Raw genomic sequence first — 17,120 nt, forward strand, 5'->3', positions numbered from 1 at the left:
GTAGGGCCCGCAGACAGTGGGCTGTGGAACATCGTGAGTGGGGACATGGAGAGTGGAGTTCAGTTCTCTTCTCGGATGAGTCGCGTTTCAGTCTCAAGTCAGATAATCGACGCATTCTCATCTGGAGGGAACGTGGGACTCGCAATTATCCCGCACGTGTGCGCGAAGTGTCTCAGTATGGTGGCGGTGGCTTAATGGTATGGGCAGCGATCAGTGTTGGTCGACGTACCCCCCTGCACATTATCCGGAACGGTACTTTGACAGCCTTACGGTACCGGGATGAGATCCTCAGGCCTCATGTTGTCCCAATGGCTGCAGATATCGGTGATCGTTTCATTTTTGTGGATGATAATGCCCGACCTCACCGAGCACGTCTGGTTGACGCCATGCTACGGGATGAGGGTATCGAACGAATGGTATGGCCAGCGTCCTCCCCAGACTTGATTCCCATTGAACATGTGTGGGACACACTCGGAAGACGCATTGCTGCTCGGCCAGCGCCGCCTACAACTCTGCAACAGTTGGAAATGGCCCTTCTGGAGGAATGGGTGAATATCCCGCAGGCTGTCGTTGATAACCTTATTGGTTCCATGCAAAACAGATGTGCAGCTGTCATAGCAGTTCATGGCGACCACACGCCTTATTAGAGGTATGGATTTGTTGCGTATCTGTCCATTTCTGTTGTCTTATCACCGTGCTGATCTCCTGATTTTGTGCAGTACCTTGCAGAAATCACCCCTAGAACTCTGTTGTGCTAATGACTCAATAGACATGTATTGTACTGGTTGAGGACACACTCACCTAATCAAAATACATTGCTACTTTTGACTTACCAACTTTGGTTTTGGGATTTCTTGCTTGCTTCCCTAATTTTTTTGACCAGTGTAGTTTCATTGTCTTCTTCTCTACATAGCAAGTTTCGCAGACTTTTCATATTCGGATGGAATTATTCAGAAAAAAAAAAAATTACATCTTAGACCAGTGATTCGTGAATACATGACTGGTGTATGGTACTAAGAGGTATACACTGAAAGGGACCCTCATCCCAATTGTTATCTTCCAAAATAACTTATGGGATCTAACACCCCTCCCCTATACACACCAGTCTGCACACGGCCGAAGAAAATAAGCGAACAAGTTGCGAATGCCAATCATTAGACTGAACAAGAGCTAAGAAACAGGAAGAAAAGAACAATTTACTGACGTGCATCAGAAGTCTGGACAAGACCTGGCAAACCAAAGTCCAGGTCTGTTTAGACAGGGACTAAGAAACAAAAACCAGCACTATTCTGGACACAGTAAAAAAAATAGAACAATTAACTAACATCCATCACTATATAGCACACGGCCTAATAAACAAAGAGAACAAATAATTAATACCAGTAGGTCTAGTAAACAAGAAGTACAGTCACAGACACTTCTGGGTTGCAACAATCCCATTGGGAGATTATGGAATTGTTACAACCCACAACTATTCATGACTGTATAGGGTGGCCACAACCCCTGGGTTTTCGTCGGAAAGTATGTTTAATTGTTGTTGATTTGCAATCGTTCGACCACGATGAAACGAAACTTGATTTAAGAGGCCATATCATGGGCAGCGGAAAAACAGACCTTCATTCAGAAAACTTTTACTCGAAAACTATTTGAGGCATTTGAATGAGCTTTGTGGTGAATTGATCAGAAAGGATGAATCTTAACAGTGATTATCGAAATTTTTTTATCACTTCCATATTTTAATAGATATTAGCTGTCAAATATCTCAGTTTTTGTATCGGCGTATAGAGCCCGATTCTAAGTTACTGTAAAAATTAAACCTTGCAAGGCTTTCTTGCACCCTTCCTGAGTAAACTGATTTTTTTGTTTTTCAAATTGAGAGGCCCATTGTGACAATACGCCATTGCAAACATTAATATGCATTTTCAAACACCTTTGAGAATGGCTTTATTCGAGCCGTGGCGAGGCTGGCCATCGGCTGGCGAGGTTATTTTCAAATCCTACAAGTTCAGCCGTCTGCCGATAGATGACTCTGACCAGGTTTTACTACTGTGGGCGTGGCTTGGAAAACTTCTTCTTCTACCCTTGGCATTGTCTTTTCCCTTGGGGGCAGCTTTTGACCGTGCTCCGACCATTTCGGAAAATCCAAAGTTGATTTCCTTCACCCGGCTGTTTTTTCATTGTGTTTCATTTGTCTTATTTCTATTTTGCAAAATAATAAATACATTAATACAGAGACTGTCCCAATTGAATCTTACATAAATTATAGCAAAATTAAATTTGTTTTAAGTCAATTACATGCTCAAATAGGGTAATCGGGACTGGGGCTACAGGATAAAGTGGGATCCAGACCACTGTGTAGTTCTACCGGGGATCGAACGTGAGACCCCTTGAATACAAGTCCAGATAATTACTACTAATTCCATGGAAACTCAAGGACTTATTTGGGGAGGGGTCCGGAGCCCTCCCCAAGAAAGACTTACCAAGTGAAAAAATTAAATAATGAAAATATATTTGTGTAGCATTTATTACATAATCGATGGTTATAATTTCCTTTGAACTTATTGATTGATTTGTTGTTTCTAAGTTCACTTTTTGCACAGAAAGGCTAATCGGGACTGGACTTACAGCTTAAAGTGAGATTCGAACAACTACTTGCATCCACCGGGTATACAACCCGGGATTCCTTGATTACAAGGCAACGACGATACCACTGCGCCATCGAGGAGGCCCACTCTTTGAACTTATTGGAAGAAAGATTGGAATTAGGGGGCTTAGAAGGACAGTACCAATTACCAAAGATTTATGATTGCACGCTACTATTTATAACAATATACATAAAATATTAATCAGGAACTTTACTTTTCGCTAACCGGATCTAACATTCTCTTTTATTCAATAAATATTCAATTCTTCATCAATTTGAAATGAATTTCTTTGCCACGGCACTTGTTTTTATGCAAATTATGCCGATCTTAACTACAGGTAAGCTAGATAATGAATACGTGCTGTTATTCGATCTTTTTACCTATTTATGTGATAATAATATAATTTTAACTTAAACATCATATTATTATTTTTCCTGACACACTTGGTTCGGTGTATTTCTAGATACATGCCTTGGGAGGCCCTACAGAAATTACAGCGAGAGGAAGTCAGACAGTCTGGTCCTCTTTCAAACTGTAAATCTTGTTCTTGTCCCGGGTTATGTAAACGCTCTCTCGTTTTCGTCTCGATCTCTGAATATAATTTCAATTATAGTCACATTAACTTCAACGCATTTTAAAAATACAATTTGTGTCTATACAAAGAACACGCTTGGGAAATACATTCACATTTAGAGAACACCGATATATTTCATAAAGAGGTAAGACAACTATGCTGAAGGTAGATATTTAAATTTTAAAAATAATTCACTGCACATTCAATTATACTATATATAATGTTATGTTATAATAATGGAACCTACATCTTGCAATTTTTTTAATTCTAGTTTCATTAATATTTTACTTTGGATATTATGTGAATACATTAATCGTGATGGAGGGAGAAAACACACCGGAACGACAAGTGACCGGCGACACGTGTCGCTTGAGAATTTCGCCAATCGAGCGTAGGCATGTGCGGCCTGCCATGTCGCTACGGTGTGAAACGTTGCTGCTGATTGGCTCGTTCCCAAGCGACATATGTTGCGTGTCGCTTCGGTGTGAGTTCTCCCTAAGAGGGCGAGTGACAATGAATTCAATTACATCTTCATAGCTTGTTCATGACTGAAATAAGCTTCTCGTGTCGCATGTCGCTCGGACTGGGACTTTCTCTCAATATCGTGTATCATGTCGACTCTGTTTGTTGTTCGTTCATGTTTTGCTTTAAACTGAATAGGCTCTTGTTGCTTGATGTGAATGTTCCGTGTCGCTTGGGAACGAGCCAGTCAACAGCAACGTTTCTCAATGTAGCTGCAGACCGAAGTGACAAGGGACACATACGTCTAGAGAACAATCCAGTCAACAGCTACGTTTCACACAGCTGTAGAATAACATGTCACACAAGCCTTCGTTCAATTGGTGAAATCCTCAAGCGACAAGGATATTTCACGCCATCTGAAGCAAAATATTCACTGTGCATGCGCGAACAACAGGCCAGGGCGACACGATGGACGGTATGGAAAAGAACTCAGTCCTAGGGACACACAAGCAACAGACAACACAAGCTGAATGGTTGATTGCATTTATTACTGAGAGCCAGTTACCAAGAGACACGTGTCGCTTGTCGCGTGCTGCTTCGATAACAAATATCCCTAAAAGTAAGCAGCTTTTGATTTTATATTTTTTTTCTTTCTTTCTCTTTCAATATTTTAATTATTTCACATTCATTTTTTTTGTAAACATGGTCAAGTGGAAGAAAAGGCTCCACAGCCTTAACTTCGCCATGTAAAAGAAGACGAAATAAATAAATATAAATACATTGTTTGAAAAGTAATAATAATTCAAAGGAATTTTAATGGTACACCTCTATGGTATGGCTAAATGATCGGGCAAGAAATTTTATGTTAATTGCGCAGTTCTTCCACATTTATGGTAAACACCAACAAATACTGCTGTTTCACTACATCTAACACGGATGATCTTTCTTCTTCCTCGCCGTTACCTCATTTCTGCAGGTTTCATTTTTTTTCATTAGTATTTCATACTCTGGGTCTCGACTACTTTAAACATACCTGAACGTTATTTATCTACTTCATTATTTACAGATTATCATAATCGAAATTACAATCATAAAGATGAATCGTAAGTGTCAACTGTGAACCTGTGCGCCGTCATTTCACATAATCAGGCGAATTCCGTTCTACGAGGTTCACGAGTTGAAACCAGCCCCATAGATCAGTCGCTGGGCAGGATTGTCGTTTGGTGCCTCCCTTTCCCCCGCACTACTAAGAACCGACATTTTATGCGTGTCTTTCGATACTTTCTTCTTATGCAATGGTTTATGATATTTACATATTACAAATTGTGAAATGATGAAACAATTAAAACTCATTAAATAAAACAACAATAATATACTAGACCTTGGTGGCGTCCCTTCATCATCTTCATCGCGATTAGCCAAAGTTGGCTAAAAAATGACGCTAAATAACAGAAATTGAATAAAATATATAAATAATACTTGTTAAATTTGAAGATCAGTAAAGCTGGCGAATGGCAAAACTGTCATAAAACTAACAACAATAACAGCGGCGCAGCGTAGCGACCATTTTATTTTCGGAAATGGTTTGCGTTCCTAGAAACTCCTCTATCCCTCTCCAGTAGTCGGGGTATCAACCCATCTCATGGTAGGTGTAAAGAAAATCCACCCACTGTTTATAAGTTAGACTGTAAATATTTATTTCCCACCAGAATACTTCCGATCGGCAGGAAATTTGAACACCAGACCTTGAATATAGTAGTTATTGTTTTTAATATACGAAGATAAAAAGATACTGGTTCGTCTAGAGAACAATCCAATCAATGTTCGTCTAATATTACTAAGGTAGCCAAGCTAGGACTTAGGGCAGTGCAGGCAATCCTCAACATTATATTCTTGGTATCCTGAGATCCAGGCCAACCCGATTAAACAAACACTTTAACTACCCCTACTTACGAGGAATTTATACTCAAGCTCTCAGCCTCGAACCCCTGTCCTTTAGTAATTTCAACATTCTGAAAATACACAGTTTCATTTCATGCAATGTACAATGAGAAAGACATTCCTTTAAATTAACAGTTCCTGTCACGTTTCACACAGCTGTAGGATAACATGTCACACAAACCTGCGTTCAATCAAGCGACATGGATATTTCACGCCGTCTAAAGCAAAATATTCACTGTGCATGCGCGAACAACAGACAAGGGTGATAAGATGGATGGTATGAAAAATAACTCAGTCCTAGGGACACACAAGCAACAGACAACACAAGCTGAATGGTTGATTGCGTTTATTACTGAGAGCCAGTTACCAAGAGACACGTGTCGCTTGTCGCGTGTTGCTTCGATATCAAATATCCCTAAAAGTAAGCAGCTTTTGAAGCACAGTATGAATAGTTAGTAGGTAAAAAGCAGTGACAAAACATATGATTGATTGATTGATAGATGGATAGATAGATAGAAAAAATTGCCTATAAATCCGCACCCTAATCATAACTTATTAAACATATCAAAACATATTTTTCATTCATCAATGTTTTACGCTTACAATAACCTCTAATTATTACTAAATCAATTTTCGTATTTTCCATCTAATATCTTATTATATTTAGCTCTTGCCAGTAGGCACTTTATCTTCTTATGTATATATATATATTTATTTTTTTTGGCCTCCATCTCATCAGACTTATCATTCATTAATTTCCTCAATTATCTCATCCAACTCGTTTGTATTTCCACCCTTCTACATAGGAGTTGTAGCTTTCCTGGCGACGTCAATCGACGTTAGCTTCCATCGTATACATTGCTCTCATCTTCAGGGATGAGATGATGTTGCTATGTATGTGCTCAAAACGTTGGAAGATAACGCCGATTTAATCTGGCTGGTACACCTGTTCGAATCCTTCTACATGCTAAATTGAAACAACAATCTTTCGTAATCATTAAACAGGATGGAATAAATAGCGGGGAGGCTTTTGTAATATTAATAATTTGAATTACATCCCCATTAAAAATTGAGCATCCTCGATGGCGCAGTGGTAGCGTCGTCGCCTTGTAATCAAGGGATCCCGGGTTCCATGCCTGGCCCAGTCCCGATTAGCCTTACTGTGCATAAAGTGGACTTAAAACACCAAATCAATAAATCATTAAGAATTCATTTTAAAATTTTATAATGAATTTCGGGTTAAAGATTCAATATACTAACCTCCATTATTAATTCAATGCCGAGAATTATAAAAATTTGGGGGTGGTGGGTGGGGGTTGTGTTTATATACACGAACGCTCGGGAGCCAATATAAGTTTACAACCTACAAATCGGGTTTTCTCTACCGATTCAATATCTCCAATGTTGTTTGTGTTGCACCTGATTCAAAATCGGTCATAATTTATTTCGGAAATTATTTTTGGGAGGATAAAGACAGTCGATAGGAGAGGTTGACTGCCGTTCGATTCCCGGAGGAGAGGGTGAGGAAAGTGGATTCTCCCACTGCATGGGCTGCATCTACGTACAAGGGACTGTACTATATAACTACGTGGGAGCATAGAGACGATTTGCATCGCGTCTATAAATAAGCGAGACTGTGAATATGCAAAGAGCCACCACCACCCACCCACCAATACACCATCAAAACACATTGCATAATGCAGGTGGGTGGCTTTACCAATTTCTTTCAAATACAAGTAGTTAATTATAGTAACAAAACATCTTTTTATACATAATTGGATTTTTCAAAATTACAATAAAATAACAAAGCAACCAATTTTGTTGTAATTCTATAAAGAATAAGTTAACATAGGCCAGAATCGGTAAACTTCCCGTTCGGACAAATGTCGCAGTTGAAGTAGGGGTCTAGACAGGTAAAAAAACTGCTTACTGACACGTAATCTGACTTAAATTTGGCATAAAGCAGTCTATTTTCTAGTTTGAAGACCTTGTGACATTTGTCGAGCCGGGATGAAGTTCTTCATAACTAATGGGATAAAGAAAAAGGAAAATTTAATTCGTAACAGTACTAACGGACAAATTACGCCATTCGCAGGAAGTAATTAATAAACACAATAACTCTAATTACATGATTATTAAAAAGCAAACATTTCTTTGTAAATAATAATGTAAAATGCCTGTTTTTGACCAGTCTCTCCCCTGTTGTAGGTTTGTTATCCATGAAATATCAATCTGGATTTTTTTGTTTCACAGGTACCAGTCATAGAGTAATCTTTACGCTGTAAATATCAAGTTTTTTAGCTCCCCGATCGGAGACATCTGGGCTCAAAATTTTGAAAAAGAGAATCAAGAAACGATCAAAGAGCTATAACAGTAATTCAGCCGAAATACTCTGATATTACATAACTTCCCTAATAAAAATATCCTAAACTTTGAATTTTGGTCAAAATCAATATGTTGAAAAAATACGCGAAACATACAATGTAGCTTGAAATGTACTGAAAACAATGTTTTTTACCCAAGCTATCATTTTTCTTAGATGAGTTATCATAATTACCGCAACTGTCTACAAATGCCGCAAATCATAAGTCAAACAGGGCCGCAATTTTTAAACGAAGTCATATAAAGGAAAATACTACCCTTGCATAGGGGTTACAACAACAAAAATATAGGCTATATAAATAGAAAAAGTTGACCATTTTCTCAATTAATACCTTTTTGGACCACATGGTATTAAATGGCCATATTTTGCTTTATACCTAATATTAATTAAAATATGCAAGTTTGATTAAATTAACGCATATATTGCGTATCAGTGAAAGTCGGTTTTATGCAAGGATAATGTTGGAAAATTTTCCGCTTGAAATCATTCACACTGAGAATCGAAACCTGGGTTTACTACGTGGCAGTCCGATGTCATATTTTATCTGCTTTTCTCATATATCAGTATTTACTCAGTTCCATATTTTTTAACATTCACATTCAGAACATAAACATCCATGTCTCACTCGTGATTCGAACCCGGGACCCCTGCTGTCGTAGCGCGCTGTGCTAACTACCTCGCCCCGGAGGTCAAATAGTAGAATACTGGGAATCCTTATTCGTTGAAGAGAAGCTCTCACAATTATGTACGTTACAAGCCACATATTGTTGCTGCAGGACTCTATATTATCGTCTGGACTTTTGACACGAAATGGTAAGATCAGCTTTTGGCAATGAAGATGCCAATCGACCCGAACAGCAAAACCTAGGACATGTCTGAGGAAAGAATTGACAAGGGTTTTACGACCTGTCAATCACTAACTGCCCGCGTACCGGAGGAGGCGTGTTCTTGAGGGCCTCGCGAAGCGCTCCTGGACAAAACATCTGGTGGTGTAAACCCTGTGCGCGCTCTATCGGCAGAAGAAAGGCGAATTCGGAAAAGGCCTTTCCGTGATATACAGTCTTAAGTGCAAGCTGTACCGTCCACGTTACGTTAATGAACTCTCTAATGCTGATAGGACGTGGCGCCGGAATATCTCCGCAAAACATCTGCCAGGGCATGGCGCAGAATTCAGCTGTGCTACGATCATGATGGTTTCCGTACCGATGTCCTGGACAAGTGAACTATCAGGTACATGATCACATCGCTATAACAACAACAACCACTGTAGTATCGGAAACAATGGGGGGTACGCCCACTTTCTGATCTTCCTGTACACATAACTAATGCCCAGCAGTAGTCTACAGAGGGTCCAAGAAACAAAGAGAACAAGTAACTAATACAAGCGCTAGTCTAAGGGTAATTAGAACAGTGAACTGATGTTGACCACTAACCACTAGACATGCCAAGGCCTAGTAGACAAAGAGAACAAGTGCTTAATGCCTAACACTAGTCTGGACAAGGCCTGCCAAGAAAATAGTAGAAGTAATTAATATTCAGCACTAGGCTTGACAAGGCCTAAGAAACAGAGATCAAGTAACTAATGTACCAGCACTAGTCTCTACAGACGGTAAAACAGAACACTGAACTGACGCTTATCACTGGGCATGACAAGGTGCAGTAAACAAAGATTGATTGATTTGTTTTACTTCACTTTTCTGCCACTTTTGGCTAATAGCGAAGATGGGGATGAGTGATGATATGATGAATGGACACTCACAAACATCAATGCCCAGGCCAAGATTCGAACCCGAGACCCCTGGCGTCGTAGCGTGATGTGCTAACCACCCCGTCACGGAGCCGGCACAGCGAACAAAGACTGATTTTTGATTTGGTGTATTAAGTCCACTTTATGCACAGTAAGGTTAATCGGGACTGGACATACAGTTTCAAGTGGAATCCGAACAACGATGCGCCTCCAACGGGTATTGAACCCGGAACCATGAGCCCTTGATTACAAGGCGACAACGCTACCACTGTGCCATCGGGGAGGCCAGTAAAAAAAAAAAAAAAAAAAAAAAAAAAAAAAAAAAAAAAAAAAAAGTGCCTAATGCCCAATACTAGTCTGGACCAGGCCTTGTCAACAAGAGAACAAGTAAATACTGCCCAGCACAAGGATTTACAGGGCATAAGAAATGGAAGACAAGTACCAGCAGTAGTCTGGACAGAGAGCAAACCAGAAAACTGACCTGATGTTCATCACTAGACATGCTAAGGGCCAGTAGAGAGAACTAGTCCTTGATGTCCAATACAAGTCTGGACAAGGGCCAGTTAACAAAGAGTAACGACAAGCAGTAGTATGGACAAGAACTAGGAGACAAAGGAAGCGAGGAACTACTGCTAGCGCTTATCTCTACAGAGCGAACAGTTGAACATGCACTGAGACAAACTCGAAGCGCCAACTCGTCCAACTCACGCAGACCCAACATGCATCCGGCTGACAACGGACGCAACTCCACAGCGCCCAACCCCTCACCCGCCAGCCTGGATTAACTTTTATCTCGGCGCGTACAGATCTGTGGGGTTGGGAAGGAGGGACGAAAAGGGGTGATTTTTTCCCTGGGCGTGCAGGGGTTAAAGCTACCCGGAGGGGGGCTTTAACGAAAGGGTTGGTAGTATTTGCTACTAATTTGCTCCTCCAGCAATCGAGCGTTGTAAAGTACCGATGGCGTTTACGTGGACCCATGAATTACCTCAAGAGCATAATCCCGAGATATGTTGGCGGTTGGCGGAAGCGATTATACTGAATGGAACAGCGGTCTCTCTTTGAAGTGGGATATACTTTTAAAATCTCTCTTTGTTTGCACATAGTATTCCAGCTAGGCCATTTCTATTCGCATCAAAACGTCAGAGTTAGACCATACAGTGGCTCCATTGTGGTGGAATTGTTAAGCAGAAGGATCCAAAGAACACTTTCGAAACATATCGGTCATGGTTTTGGTTTTAAAGCATGGGATAATTATTCAAGATTTACTGCAATGAAAGGAATGTACCGAAGCTTTGAGAGTAGTGATATGAAAATGAGTTTTTTTGTCTGTCGCTGAAATAAGTCAGGGAGGAATTACAGAGTTTTATACTAAACAAGCAGGTCATATTCTGATTAATGCAGTTGGCAGACAACTCCAATAACATAGCAGATATCCTTAAGAAAGTGGCTGACATGTTCATCAAAATAGCTCATATCTAGAGCTGACTCGACACTACTCTGAACCGATAACGATAATTTTGCAGATTTTCACCGATACCGATGATCGAAAATTGTAACGGTTACAACCTGTTCAAAATATTGATTAACTTTTTGATTTGCTTTAAAATATTTAAAAATTACATCAGAATATTAAAATATCTCTTACTTAATCACAAAATACAGTTTTGGTACATTATATTGGTGCAAAATCAATGGAAAATTCGAATTTTGCATAACTTTCAGGATAATCAGACTGCATTTTTGCGGACCCCGTGAACAATCGAAACGCCGGAAGTATTGGCAGGTATCGGTAAATAAAATGAAACCGATACTTTCCGATACCGATACCACTGTTATCTGCCGATGCTGCTACATTTCCTAGCGGCTCAACCTTACTGGTATCTTCAACATAACTGCCGTTAGCTTGAACAAAGTGGTCAATGTCTTCAACAAAACAGAAAGTAGATATTTTCAACAAGGCGACTAATTGCTTCAGCAGAGTTTGGACAAATTGGCAGACAACTTTAACAAAATAGTTATTATCGTCAAAAGGCGACTGATATACGTTCACCCAAGTTCACTATGATGTGGCAGTGAAAAGGAGAAGAATCCAAGTAGAATAAAATAAAACACGGAAACAGAATTACCATGGATTTACCAACAGAACTTACAATGGGAAGTTTAAAAGCACTTTTAAGTACGGCAAATGAACGGACATGGATCAAGTTGCACTTTGCACTGGAGACCACTATCTAAAGGTAGATTAAGAAGGTTCCACACAGAGTAAACCTCACAAGCAATACCACAGCATCATCTCTAATAACCGAGAGCTACCACTTTCTGTGTCACTGAAATAATAACGGGTTTCTCATGAATGAAAAAAAAATAATAACATGATAAAAATGTCACAAGCAACAAAAACTCGTCTTACGATTATCAAGGCCTGGGTTTGAATCCCGACCATGGTGTGGTTGTTTGTTCAATTTTTATGCGATGCCTTTCCCACTACGTCTTCAGGAAGGTCCAAAACGTCATCAACTTACATTATGCTCTGGATCAGTGGATCTCAAACTTTGTTCTCATTGTACCTTTTAGTCGTAACTAAACGTCTAATGTAACACCCCTCCCCCCATAGGTTTCCTCCGAATAGTGGGTTTTGAAGAATTTGTTTGGCTGCCTGATTTAATATGTTGGAGGAGTTTATCTGCAATAGAGCTAAATGGTATTTGGGCTGTATGTGGAAAGATAGTAAACAAATAAAAATTGGAATCCTACGTTTATTATTTTATTCCTACGTTTACAATCTTTATGATTAGTTACACGGGTAAAAATGTCCTAACCGGGAAATGGATTTCTTCAAATTTACAGGAGAAAGTACTTACGGAATTGAGTTTCCGTATTTTTCAATGTATTTGGCCGCTAAATCATGTATTTTTCTATAATAATGTCCGTCCGATGCACGAAAGCTCTTGCTTGCATTTCCATCCATGTACTTAAACCGGATGTTGCGAGCATCTGATGACGTAATCCCCGGCAAGTGTTTCCAAACGCACAGTTTTTTCACTATATTGCCCAACCTAAAGCAACCTAACCTAACCTTAACGTGATGGTGCGTGGAGCTATCGTGAATGCGTTTTGGGGATATTCGTGGATGGTTATACGATCCAGAACGGTTTTTTGTGGCTATGCGTGAATGGTTTTTGGGGCTATTCGTGGATAATCATACTATCCCGAATGGTTTTTGGGGATATGCGTGAATGGTTTTTGGGGCTATGCGGGAATGGTTTTCGGGGCTATACGGGAATGTTTCTGTTAAGATGGTTGAAACACTGCTTTGCCGTTTGAAACGCAACGCTAGTCAAGATCTGCCCGCCATTTTGCGTGTTCAGGAAGCGAGAAAAGGACGAACAATAATTACTCGATATGTCGACAATAGATACTAATTTCGTTAAAAAAAAAGAAGCGAAATCCCTTGTTAAACAATGTTTCGCAATGCAGAATAGGTAAGTACGAATGTAAAAAAGTAGAGAATGAACGAGTTAGAGCCATTTCCCGCATATGATAGTTTTACCGTTACAAGAATAGAAAGTAAAACACATGTAAACTAAGAAGTATATAAAACAACTTAATTTTCATATATTTTTTCCAGAGTTGTTGAAAAAAAAGTTTGTAAACAAACTGTCAAACACAATTTAGGAGCTTTTCTTGTAAATCCTCAAAGTTTCTACTGAGGAGGATGTGCCTGCATAGCCTGACACAGTTTTTTGATGTCTGGTTTTTTACTTGAAACTTTCAAGAGGAGATTCGTCTTCAAATTTAGTCTATTATAGATATCGAACGAGTATTTTATTTCAAAACATTTGAAGAAAGGATAAGAGTGTCAGTGACAAAATCAACCTTATTTTCCTGTCGAGTGTTAAAGCTATTACCATCAACTCCCAAGTTATCCAATCAGCCAGTGAGGCGCTGCTGACGTCATTTGAACGCAACACCTATCGTAAACCCCCTTGCTCAAATTTTACTCTGTTCGTGTGCTCACTAATCAGACTTGCGCGTTCAACTGGAAATATTTTGAAAATAATCTGAACGTACACAGTTTGATTTCGTTATTTACCGTCGCTTTTATGCCACTTTTGGCCAATCGCGACGATGAGGATGAGTGGTGATATGATGGAATTGATGAAGGGACACTCACAAAGAACATAGATGCCCAGGCAAAGATTCGAAACCGAGAGGCCAGCTATACATAGTTGTAATAGTAGAAGAATACGTATTCCCCCGAAGCCATTGTTCTTTTACAAGACACCAATTGAAGTTAACATTGGAAACTAATATAATTTTTATTATTAGTCTGCTGAATTATAATACTTAGTACATGCTATTGATAAATTAATACACTGGCCTTGCTTTCAGAAGAAAATTATTTATAATTTCACCAGTGAAACGAGATTCCTCCAAAACACATGGTCACTCTCTGTAGCTTGAAATAATATTGCCATGTGTACTTACTCTAAAGAAAAATACTCCCCGACTTCCAAAACTTAGAATTTACTTGTTGAATTATCTGAAACCAATACCGAGGGTAATTCAACCCACCATCCTAAAGAGAAAAATCAAAGATGGCTGGTTTGTCATTAGCATGGTGGATGACATTTTCAATAATTAAATAAAACGTTAAGTGATAATTCAGTTATTCGCATGTAGATCAAAATATTACCAGGATGGATAAAAATCACTATTTTATTGATTTTTCATTATTTTTTCATTTAAATCGATTTAAAAAAACGGTTACAATTACTTCTCTATTTTTGGAACCAAAATATAGACATATAATTTTTTTACACAAAGTTTTTTTTTCTTCTGGTAAACGGCACTCGAACATATTTGAGCAGTTTGGTTAAAGCAAATAAAAAAACATTATGTAAAAAAAAGTGAAGTGTTCCCCTGTGTTTTGCGCAAAGCCATGAAGGCGTATAGGGGGTGTGGATTTAGGCCCCACACTTTCTTGAGGTGATGTGATCAGCACCATGCCCCTGGCTGCCTTTACCTCCTAGAGTTTTCTCCAGGCGCCCACTTTATACGACGCTGGGTGGGCGCCGTAGCCGTTTGAACAGGTGGAAAAAATCCCGGTTTTCTGTTTGTGATACTCTACATATGAACCTACCATGGAAATGTTTGTATAACGTATAACAATTTCTGTAACTTTTCTTCGAGTGAAAATAAAACATTCTAGATGTAGTACTACATAATTGTAACTTAAAATTTTTTTATAGTCTTTGAAGCTGAATTTTGGCTTTTTTTAAAAATATAGTTTGCAAATTATCAGGAGCAGTGTTTATTTACAGTTTAATGATAATGACACTACTTACGGTTTCACATGATTAGTATTTTGTATAATATTCTACACAAGATGCTTGGTATTTTTGCCTATAAATACGTATAAATATTATTGAATTTTAAATCAAGAGAAATTTAAGTGTGTTTGCAATTTACATATTACATTTCTGTTCGTATGAGCTTCACCCCATCAGTACATATGTTTTGCTTCGCTTGTTTTCCTTTTTAGAGCATAATAAACACAATTCAATGATTATGAGATTAATGTATTTTCACCAAAAGTGATATCTACAAATTACTTAGACGCATTATTCTATAAATTATTTGTTTAAAGTAATTTAAATCAGTGATTTAAAAAGATCACCCGATTTAAACCTAACCAGCTTGAACATTACACACAGTGATGTGCTGTAGACTATAAGTTTACGTCTACATGCGTTGTCTACACGTAATCTACGCGTAGGTTACATTGGGTTGTAGTTTACATAGACTACGTAGACAATCTAAAGTGCATTAAAATTAATTTTCAAGGGTTTCATGAAAGGAAAGTGACATTTTCAACTGTATTGGTTCCTAACGAAATGAAAGGAATACTATTTACAACAAAATATCTCTTCTCTTCTATTATCAACTATGGAAGATGATAAATAGTATGCAAAAAACAACAACAGATGGCAGTCGTGAGGCAACAGTGGTCTTTTTCCCATAAAACACTACAATATTTCCTATATTAGGTTTCTTCCTAGGTGAGAAATTGTTCGAATTTAGATGAAAGAGTATGAGAAGCCTCCTCACACATCAGTAACTGATATGGAGTATAATTTTATTTTAATTCCACGGCGGCCTTTGCTAAGTTATCACCTTTCGTCATGTTGTTTACATAGATTACGTAGTCTACGTGTATAAAATAGTGTACGTGTAGAATGTAGACTATCGTTGTTTACGCGTAGGCGCACATACAACTGATATGAAGAAGAAGAATTCACTATTTTTCGATCGTCAATAAAAAAAAAAAATCTACGTTCCTTAAATCACCCACATGCACCATATTCCTATGTGCAAGATCCATGCACAGCTGCCATTTGAAGAACCAATAGGTTCCCTCATAAGGCATGTCTATTTGTTTGCACTGACTTCGTTCTCATTCCGGACAGACAATAGGTCCAATGTTATTTCAAGCGCGACTACCGTGACATCAAGAATTTCCGGTACTGGAGTTCGCACGGTAATTTCCACACGAGCCTTTCCGGAAATGAAGAGACGCAAGATGCTTCCCCCAAAAAAGCATCCCCATCATCCTGTATCATAAACAGGAAAATCCCATGTCTAGGGATGACACAGGAGGGTTTTGGTGCTTTTGCTAATAGAATAAGAGGACCTCACTGGTCCTTGAATGCAGATTGGATGGAATCCGGCAACGGAAGTAATGGAACACTCTGTTGGGGCCGGAGGGGGTTTTTGGAGAGGGGTGAAGGGGATGCTTTTGGCTTTTCTGGTACCGATTGCGTGATTATTGAAGGGGAAAGCCGTGCCTCGGGGAAGATATTTATTCATGAGGTCGCCCGACAGGCAGATGACCAATGATGCCAAGTATGGTAGTTATGAAATGGAGGGTTCGAATCGTGGTAGGGGGATGCGGTTGTGTACCGGGGTGCTTGATTTATCGTCCGGTTCAGAGGAGGAGGGGCTAAAGAGGGACTCGGTTTTGCATGTTATGGAGATGTCAGCCCGCTTCGCAAATGTTTGTTGTTGTTTTTCCTATTCGTCTTCTCATCTGTCGCCTGAGAAGTTCTGTGTACAGGCAAGAGCAAAACTTGGTTGAGGCTACGAGGCATAGACATTCATGAGCCCAATTCTTAGTTCGGCACAGCCCTAATGCAACAGGAAGGATATGTCTGCCTGTATAATAGTAACAATAGTTCTTTATTATTGACAGATATTAGACTCCCCCCAAAACGGGGAAACTCCCTGAAGAAGCCTACCTCCACTACCCCACTAAGCGCTATAGCCTCGTACATTTAATAATAAACAAGGACGTCAGTTCCATGGAAT

This window comes from Lepisma saccharinum, chromosome 28 (assembly GCF_977018435.1).
Source record: "Lepisma saccharinum chromosome 28, izLepSacc3.1, whole genome shotgun sequence".
Classification (NCBI taxonomy): Eukaryota; Metazoa; Arthropoda; class Insecta; order Zygentoma; family Lepismatidae; genus Lepisma; species Lepisma saccharinum.